General features: G+C 46.9%; 1 long non-coding RNA gene and 1 pseudogene across 1 annotated transcript; both read right to left on the reverse strand.

Annotated features, from left to right (window-relative positions):
• Positions 1 to 4,047: 4,047 nt before the first annotated feature.
• LOC116533950 lies at positions 4,048 to 4,828 on the reverse strand (annotated as a pseudogene).
• A 1,033-nt stretch (positions 4,829 to 5,861) lies between these two features.
• Positions 5,862 to 9,780, reverse strand: LOC116533952. The gene is made up of 3 exons (XR_004261535.1): positions 9,769 to 9,780; positions 7,583 to 7,584; positions 5,862 to 5,950 (listed from the first exon to the last, which is right to left on the reverse strand). It is a non-coding gene; the product is annotated as an uncharacterized LOC116533952 (long non-coding RNA).
• Positions 9,781 to 10,050: the final 270 nt, after the last annotated feature.

Below are 10,050 nucleotides of genomic sequence, written 5' to 3' on the forward strand. Positions count from 1 at the left end.
TTTCTATTCTGTTCTATTGGTCTGTGTGTCTGTTCTTGTGCCAGTATCATACTGTTTTGGTTACTGTGGCCTTGTAGTATAAATTCAGGTAGCATAATACCTCCTGCTTTGCTCTTTTTGCTGAGGATTGTCTTGGCTGTTTGGGTTCTTTTTTGGTTCCATGTGAATTTTAAAATAGTTTTTCTAATTTTGTGAAGAATGTCAATGGTAGTTAGATGGAACTAGCATTGAATCTATAAATTACTTTGGGCAGTATGGCCATTTTCATGATATTGATTCTTCCTATCCATGAACAGAGAATATTTTTCCATTTATTTGTGTCATCTCTGATTTCTTCGAGCAGTGGTTTGTAGCTCTCCTTGAAGAAGTCCCTCACTTCCCTTGTTAGCTGTATTCCTAGGTATTCTTTTCTTTTTGTGGCAGTTGTGAATGGGAGTTCATTCATGATTTGGCTCTCTGCTTGCCTGTTGTCGGTAGGTAGGAATGCTAGACATTTTTGACATAGATTTTGCATCCTGAGACTTTGCTGAAGTTGCTTATAAGCTTAAGAAGCTTTTGGGCTGACACAAAAGGTTTTTCTAGATATAGAATTATATCATCTGCAAACAAAGATAATTTGACTTTCTTTCTTCCTGTTTGAATATGCTTTATTTCTTTCTCTTGCCTGATTGCCCTGGCCAGAACTTCCAATACTATGTTGAATAGGAGGAATGGTGAGAGAGGGCATCTTTGTCCTGTGCTGGTCTTCAAGGGGAGTGCTTCCAGCTTTTGCCCATTCAGTATGATATTGGCTGTGAGTTTGTCATATATGGTTTTTATTGTCCTGAGATATGTTCCTCCAACACCTAGTTTATTGAGTTTTTAACATAAAGGGATGTTGGATTTTATCAAAGGCCTTTTCTGCATCTATTGAGACAAATATGTGGGTTTTGCCTTTCTTTCTGATTATGTGATGAATCACAATTATTGATTTGTGTATGTGGACCCAAGCTTGCATCTCTGAGATGTAGCCAACTTGATTGTGGTGTATAAGCCTTTTGATGTGCTGCTGGAGTTGATTTGACAGTATTTTATTGAGGATTTTCCATTGATGTTCGTCAAGGATATTGGCCTCAAGTTTTCTTCTATCTCTGCCAGGTTTGGATATCAGGATGATACTGGCCTCATAGAATGAGTTAGGAAGGAGTTCCTCCTTTTCAATTTTTTGGACTAGATTCAGTAGAAATAGTACCCGCTCTTCTTTGTACCTCTGGTAGGATTCACCTGTGAGTCTGTCTGGTCCTGGGCTTCTTGATAGGCTGTTTACTGTTGCCTCAATTTTAGAACTCGTTGTTGGTCTATACAGGGATTCAGTTTCTTCCTGGTTCAGTCTTGGGAGGGTGTATGTGTCCAGGAATGTATCCATTTCTTCTAGATTTTCTAGTTTATGTGCATAGAGATGTTTATAGTATTTGCTGATAGTTGTTTGTATTTCTGTGGAGTCAGTGGTGATACCCCCTTATTATTTCTGATTGCCTCTACTTGAATCTTCTCACTTTTATTCTTTATTAGTTTAGCTAGTGGTCTATTATATTAATTTAAAAAACAGTTCCTGGATTCATTGATTTTTTAAAGGGTTTTTTGTATCTCTGTCTTCTGCAGTTCAGCTCTGATATTGGTTATTTCTTGTCTTCTGCTAGCTTTTGAGTTTGTTTGCTCTTGGTTCTCTAGTTCTTTTAGTTGAGATGTTAGGTTGTTAACTTGAAATTTTTATAGCTTTTTGATGTGGGCATTCAGTGCTATAAATTTCCCTCTTAACACTGTTTTAGCTGTGCCCCAAAGATTCTGCTGCATTTTCTCTTTGTTCTGATTATTTTCAAAGAACTTCTTGATTTCTGCCTTAATTTCATTATTTACCCAAGAGTCAATCAGGAGCAGGTTGCTCCATTTCCATGTGGTTCAGTCGTTTTGAGTGAATTTATTAATCTTGAGTTCTAATTTGAGTTCTAATTTATTAGTCTAGCTAGTGGTCTAGCTAACGCTGTGGTCTGAAAGACTGTTATGATTTCAGTTGTTTTGCATTTGATGAGTTATGTTTTGTTTCCTATAATGTGATCACTTTTTAAGTAAGTGTCATGTGGTGATGAGGAGAATGTGTATTCTGTTATTTTTTTGGTTGAGAATTCTGTAGATATCTATCAGGTCCACTTGATCCATGGCTGAGTTTAGGTCCTGAATATCTTTGTTAATTTTCTCTCAATGATTTGTCTAATATTGTCAGTGAGGTGTTAAAGTCTTCCTCTATTGTTGTGTGGGAATCTAAGTCTCTTTATGGATCTCTAAGAACTTTGTTTATGAATCTGGGTGCTCCTGTATTGAGTGCATATACATTTAGGATAGTTAGCTCTTGTTGAAATGAGCTCTTTATCATTTTGTAATGCCCTTCTTTGTCTTTTTTGATCTTTGTTGGTTTAAAGTCTGTTTTTTCAAAAAGTAGGATTGCACCCCCTACTTTTTTCTGTTTTCCATTTGCTTGATAAGTTTTTATCCATCCTCTTATTTTGGGCTTGTGTGTGTGTCTTCACATGTGCGATGCATTTCTTGAAGACAGCACGCTGACGGATCTTTGTTCTTTATGCAGCTTGCCACTCTGTGTCTTTTAATTGGGGCATTTGGCCCATTTATATTTAAGGTTAGTATTGTTATGTGTGAATTTCATCCTGTCATCATGATGCCCAATGATTATTTTGCAGGCTTGTTCATGTGGTTGCTTCATAATGTCACTGGTCTGTATATTTCAGTGTGTTTTCATAGTGGCTGGAAACGGTTTTTCCTTTCCATATTTAGTGCCTCCTTCAGGAGCTCTTGCAAGGTAGGCTTGGTGGTGATGAATGCCCTCAGCATTTGCTTGTCTGAAAAGGATCTTATTTCTCCTTTGCTTATGACGCTTAGTTTGGCTGGATATGAAATTCTGGGTTGGAAATTCTTTTCTTTAAGAATGTTGAGCCATGTGCAGTGGCTCATGCCTGTAATCCCAGCACTTTGGGAGGCCGAGGCAGGTGGATCATGAGGTCAAGGGTTCAAGACCATCCTGGCCAACATGATAAAACCCCATCTCTACTAAAAATACAAAAATTAGCTGGGCGTGGTGACATGCGCCTGTAGTCCCAGCTACTTGGGAGGCTGAGGCAGGAGAATCGCTTGGTCCCAGGAGGTGGAGGTTGCAGTGAGCCGAGATCACCCCACTGCACTCCAGCCTGGCACCTGACAACAGAGCAAGACTGTCTCAAAAAAAAAAAAAGAATGTTGAGTATTGGCTCCCAATCTCTTCTGACTTGTAGAGTTTCCACTGAGAGGTCCACTGTTAGTCTAATGGATTTCCCTTTGTAGGTGGCCTGGCCTTTCTCTCTGGCTGCCCTTAACACTTTTTCTTTCATTGCAACCTTGGAGAATCTGATGATTATGTGTCTTGGGGTTGATCTTCTCATGGAGTATCTTACTGGGGTTCCCTGCATTTCCTGAATTTTAATGTTGACCTGTCTTGCTAGGTTGGGGAATTTCTCCTGGATCATATCCTGAAGTATGTTTTCCAATTTGGTTCAATTCCCCCAGTCTCTTTCAGGTACCCCAGTCAGTCATAGGTTTGGAGTCTTTACATAATCCTATATTTCTCAGAGGCTTTTTGTCACTGCTTTTCATTCTTTTTTGTTCTCTATTCTTGTCTGCCTATCTTATTTCAGAAATAGTCTTCAAGCTCTAAGATTCTTTCCTCTGCTTGGCCTATTCTGCTATTGATACTTGTAATTGCATTGTGAAGTTCTCATATTGGGTTTTTCAGTGCCATCAGGTCAGGTTATGTCCCTCTCTAAACTGGCTATTCTGGCTATCAGCTCCTGTATTGTTTTATCATGATTCTGAGCTTCTTTGCACTGGGTTACAGATGCTCCTTTAGCTCAGTGAAGTTTGTTATTGCTCACCTTCTGAAGCCTACGTCTATCAAATCAGCCATGTCAGCCTCAGCCCAGTTCCGTGCCCTTGTTGTAGAGGTGTTGCAATCATTTGGAGGAGAAGAGGCACTCTTTGAGTTTTCAGCGTGTTTGGATTTATTTTTTTTTTGGTACCAAATTTCTTTATTTAAAGGAATGGTACAAAGAACTTAAGTGGGTGTTTTGGTACAACCTATAGAAAAGGTGAAGGAAATCCCAACATGCATGCACTGCCTTGGTGACCAGGGAAGTCACCCGTTGGCTATGGGGAAATTAGCCTAAGGCTTAGCTTTCATTATCGCTGTCTCCCATGGTGTGCTTGTCAAAGAGATATTCTGCCAAGTCAGATTGGGGTGCCCCCATCTTGTGCAAGTTGGTCACGTGGTCACCCAATTCTTTGATGGATTTCACCTGCTCATTCAGGTAATGTGTCTCAATGAAGTCACACAAATGGGGGCCACTTTTGTCAGTGGCCAGTTTGTGCAGTTCCAGTAGTGACTGATTCACATTTTTTTCCAAATGTAATACACACTCCATCACATTCAGCCCACTCTCCCCGTCATCATGGTCTGGTTTCTTGATATCCTGAAGGAAGACACGGTCACCTCGTTGGTTCTGCAGCTTCATCAGTTTCTCAGCATGTTCCCTCTCCTCATGAGATTGCTGAAGAAAGTACTTGGCAAAGTTCTTCAAAGCCATATCATCGAGTCAAAGTAGTAAGACATGGACAGGTGAACACAGGAGGCGCAGAGCTCCAGGTTGATCTGGCGGTTGATGGCGGCCTCTGAATCCTGGTGGTAGTTCTGGCGCACCTGTGAAGGTGATGCGGTCGTCATGGCGGCGGCCTTGGGGCGGTCCAAGGGCATGGTGTGGAGGTGACGAAGGGCTGGCTGTGGGCAACCGGCCAGGGTCGGGGACGAGGGCCGGGTTCCGTCCAAGCACTGTTGAAGCAGGAAACCGTGGCGACTCTCGCTGAAGAACGTCTCTGCATTGATTCTTTGTCATCTTTGTGGGCTTGTCTACCTTCAATCTTTGAGGTTGCTGACCTTTGAATGGGGTTTTTGTGGGGGCTTTTTTGCTGATGATGTTGTTGTTTTCCATTTGTTTTCTTCTAACAGTCCAGCGACTCTACCATAAAGTGGCTGCAGTTTGCTGGGGCTCCAATTGAGACTTGGCTTTTCCCACACCTGGACGTATCACCAGTGAAGACTGAGAAGCAGCAAAGATGGCAGCCAGCTCCTTCCTCTGGAAGCTCTGTCCTGGGGGGTACCGACCTGTTGCCACCTTGAACACACCTGCAGGAGGTGGCTGTAGACACCTGTTGGGAGGTCTCACCCAGTCAGTAGAAATGGTATCAGGGACCCACTGAAAGAAGCAGTCTGGCTGCTTTTTTGGTAGAGCAGGTGTGCTGTGTTTTGTTGATAGAGGGGAGTCCTTCCTCATCCAGACCATTTGTATTCTCCAAAGCTGTCAGGCTGGAATGACTAAGTCAGGCAAACTGCAGAGATGGTGGCCGCCCCTCCCCACAGGAGCTCTATCCCAGTGAGAGGTCCGAGCTCTGTCTGCAGAACGCTGGCTGGAGTGGCTGAAGCCCCTGCAGGGAGGACCCGCCCAGTGAGGAGGAGTGGATTGGAATCACTCTTAAAGAACCACTCTGGCCATGATCTGGCAAGGCAGCTGTGCTGTGTTATGGAGGGTCCCCATCACCTGGACCACTTGTATTCTCCAAAGTCTCAGGCTGGAACGGTTAAGTCTACCGAATTGCAGAGATGGCAGCCTTGCCTCACCTGGTAACTCAGACCCATCTCTGGCAGAGTCTGGCCTGTTGCTGTTGGCTGGCTGGGACTCCGAGCCAGTGGGTCTTAGCCTGTGAGGTGCTGTGGAGGTGAGGTTGGCAGAACAATTTTGCTTGGCTCCATGGAGTCAGCCTTCTTCCTGGAAATATGGAAGGATGGATTTCCCGCCGTGGCAGGGATCCTGGGGCTCTGTGTGTGGCTGAGTGGCTGCTCTGCTGAAGTTCCACAAAGTTCTGTGTATTGGACCCAGGCACTGGTGGCAGGGGCTCATGAAGGGATCTCCTGATCTGCCGGAGAGGCCTGATTTCCCAGGCAGGGTCACACAGTCACTCACCGCTTCCTCGGCTGGGGTAGGGTTCCTTTGGCTCCGTGCCACTCCAGCGTAGGCCATCGACCCCTCCACCGCTTCACTTTGTTCTCTGTGAGTCAAGTTGCTTGCCTAATTAGTCCCAACATGAGAACCTGGATATTTCAGTTGAAGAAGCTGAATTCACTCACCCCTTTTCATTCTTCTCTGTGAGACCACAGCTGTTTCTAATTAGCCATCATGGATCAACCTGACGGTTATTTTAAGGTCATCTAGTTGCATGGCTTTAAGTAACACCTTCCCAAATCCATATTTCAGCTCAGATCTTTCCCTGGGCCTCCAGATAAGCCATGACCTGTCTGACCTCTACCTTGGGGTGTCCAACAGGCATCCACCCAACTCATCGAAACTCAAGGGTCTGTTCTACTCACACAGATCAGTTCCACCCTAGCACCCTGTTTGGAGGCTGGAAACCCTATCCCTGCTCTGGCCAGAAACCTCAGGGCCGTCTTCTATGCCCCAACCCACAGCCAGGCAGCAAATTCTGTGGCCTCTCACCTCGACGCATGTTGGAGCCTGACAGAGCCCTGCATTTCTGACCTGGGTGATGAAAGAGCCACCCCTGGTCCTGTCTATTTCAAAGGAACTGCCACAGATATCCTTCAAAATTTTAAGTCAATATACATCATCCTGTGCTCAAAATGGCTTTGGGCTCATTCCGAGTAAGAGCTGAGTCATTAAAGGCGACTGAGTCACCACATGAGTTTGCCTCTGGCTACCCCCAGCCCTGTGTCAGCCTCCGCCTCTGACACCCACAGGGCTGCCCCTGCCCCTCTTCATGTCTTTACCCAGATATCACGCAGGGAGCCTCCTCTGACTCAAAGTGCGCTCCCAGGGATCCCAGCCTCTTTCTCAGCTCTATTCTTCCCATGAAGGAATCGCCCTTGTGTGGTAGAATTCACTTGTTTGAGATGTTTATCCTTCCTGTAAGCTCTGGAAGACAGTTTTGTCTCTTTTGTTCCCTGACGATCCCAGGAGGAAGAGTAGTGTCTAGCACACCCGGTGCTCCATGAGTATTTGTGGAATGAACTAGCTAAACAGTTAAGTGATTAGAATCAATGAATGGAACCCTTGAGCTATTTGCTAGGATGGGCTGTGGTGAAACACCCTTTATTGCCCGAGTCCTCAGCACACCTGCCACTCACCAGTGCCGCCAACGGGAGGGGCAGGCCCTTGTGCCCAGGCCAGGGGTGTTGGATTTTGTTCTGAAGGTACTCGGACCCTGCTAGGATGTCTTGATCAGAAAAATGATGGGACCAGATCAGTCGTTTGAGAAAAATCTCACTGGCCGCAGCATGGAAGAAGGATGGGGTGGACAGGGCTGAGGTTCTTGCCCCTGGGTCTCCAGCACACGCCTCTGCCTTGGGTCTGCTCGGAACTGGGGACTGGCAGCTGCACTGCTGGGCAGATCAAGGCAGCGGGAACATTCGTTCTCCAAAATGATGACAGGAGACGGCTTCCCTGGCTGCCACCTCGGTCCTGAAAGAGGAATTCCAAAGGCAGTTGCCTCGGATCCCACTCGGACTCAAGAACATGTTGCCTCTCTTAAATGCAAGGTGGCAAAGGGGAACAATGGGGGGACCCCAGAGGACAGATGGGGCTGCAGCCTTGCATGGCCACAGGGTCTGCCTCTGCCCAGCCACCTCCCTCCTCGGGCCTTCATTCTGCTCCTCTCTACCTAAGGCCAGCCACTCCCCTGCCCTACAATGAACCACCCATGTCCCTGTTGAGGGCACCGTGCACCCTGGGGGCCCTCTCAGCCAAGAGACGGTCCCCAGGCTTCAGCGGCCCAGGGACCCTGAGCAGCCACTCCCACTTCTTGTCATCACAGCCGAAAATGACCTGTAGATGAGGGTATCCTATCCCACCAGCCCCAGGGGACATGTTCAGGCTGGAAGAAGCCACCAAACACTGCCACCACCTTCCCAGCTCCAGAGGCTCTGTGCCAACACCAGGGCCCCTTGGGCCTGCCCAGCCCACAGACCTTGGACTCTGAGGGCTGTCAGGAAAGGTGCAGGTGGAGCCGGGGTCCTGCCCAGCAGGTGCAGTTCCCAGGCTGCCTCTGGGTGGCGTGCTTGGACCAGTCAGGTGCCCTGTGTTCACCTAACACCAGGGAACCCGTCTCCCGCTGCCAGGGCTGTGCAAGCCGGTAGAAGCACAGACGTGGGCATTCCTCAGCCCTGCCCAGGCCTCGAGGGTGGCGGGTCAGGCACCCCTGCAAAAGGTTCTGGTCTTCCAAATCACACAGACCCCCACCCTCCTTGTTTTCTAGAACTTTCATAGCAAGCTACCACAGACTAGATGGCTTCAACAGCAGAAACATATCCGCTGACCATTCCGAAGCCTGAACGTCCGTGACCAAGATGTTGACAGGTGCGGTCTCTGCAGAAGCCTCTCTCCTGGTCTGCAGACAGCCGCTGCCTCTTCACATGGCCGTTCCTCCACACGTGCTCAGCCGGGGAGGCTGTGAGCCACCCGTTCTCCTCTTACAGGAATGCCAGTCATGTCGAATGAGAGCTCCACCTTCATGCCTCATTTCTACTTAATCACCTATTATTTATTTATTTATTTATTTATTTAAGACTGAGTCTCACTCTCTTCCCCAGGCTGGAGTACAGTGGCGCGATCTCAGCTCACTGCAACCTCTGCCTCCTGGATTCAAGTGATTCTCCTGCCTCACCCTCCTGAGTAGCTGGGATTACAGGTGTGCACTACCATGCCCAGCTAATTTTTTGTATTTTAGCAGAGACGGGGTTTCGCCATGTTGGCCAGGCTGGTCTTGAACTCCTGAGCTCAGGCAATCGGCCCACCTTGGCCTCCCAAAATGCTGAGATTACAGGCATGAACCACCACGCCGGGCCTAAATCACCTCTTTAAAGGTCTTATCTTTTTTGTTTCTTTTTTTTTTTTTTTTTTTTTGGGAGACGGAGTTTCTCTCTTGTTACCCAGGCTGGAGTGCAATGGCGCGATCTCAGCTCACCGCAACCTCCACTTCCTGGGTTCAGGCAATTCTCCTGCCTCAGCCTCCTGAGTAGCTGGGATTACAGGCACGCGCCACCATGCCCAGCTAATTTTTGTATTTTTAGTAGAGACGGGGTTTCACCATGTTGACCAGGATGGTCTCGATCTCTTGACCTCGTGATCCACCCGCCTCGGCCTCCCAAAGTGCTGGGATTACAGGTTTGAGCCACCGCGCCCGGCCTGTTTCTTTTTTTTTGAGACAGAGTCTTGCTCTATCACCCATGCTGGAGTGCAGTGGCACAATCTCGGCTCACTGCAACCTTTACCTCCCGGGTTCAAGCGATTGTCCTGCCTCAGTCCCCCGGAGCAGCTGGGACTACAGGTGCCCACCACCACGCCCAGCTAATTTTTGTATTCTTTATTTAGTAGAGACAGGGTTTCACCATATTGGCCAGGCTGGTCTCAAACTCCTGACCTCAGGTGACCTGCCTGCCTCGGCCTCCCAAAGTGTTGGGATTACAGGCGTGAGCCACCACACCCAGCCAAAGTTCTCATCTCCAGATATAATCACATAACCAGGTACTGAGGGTTGGGACTCCAACATATGAATTTTGTGGGGCACAATTTCAATCCGTAACACTGACGTAAGGTTCTTGTACTTTATGTGAAGTGGCATAACATTATGTAAACGAGACAATTCAGTGGAGAAAGAAACGTCTTTTCAACAAATGATGCTGCAACTATTGAATATGCATGTGCAAAAAGAAAAAGAGCCTCCATCTATACCCGGACGACGTACAGAAATAACTCAAAACGCACTGTAAACCTAAATGTCACACCTACGGCTGTACCCTTTCCGGAGGTAAACACAGGCGAACATTTCTGTGATCTTGAGTGGGATCTTGAGTGGACAAAGATTTTTTAGCTATGATATCAAAAGCATCATCTATAAAAATGATAA

This window comes from Sapajus apella, unplaced genomic scaffold (genome assembly GCF_009761245.1).
Source record: "Sapajus apella isolate SASKATOON/1434 unplaced genomic scaffold, GSC_monkey_1.0 scaffold85, whole genome shotgun sequence".
In the NCBI taxonomy this organism is placed as follows: domain Eukaryota; kingdom Metazoa; phylum Chordata; class Mammalia; order Primates; family Cebidae; genus Sapajus; species Sapajus apella.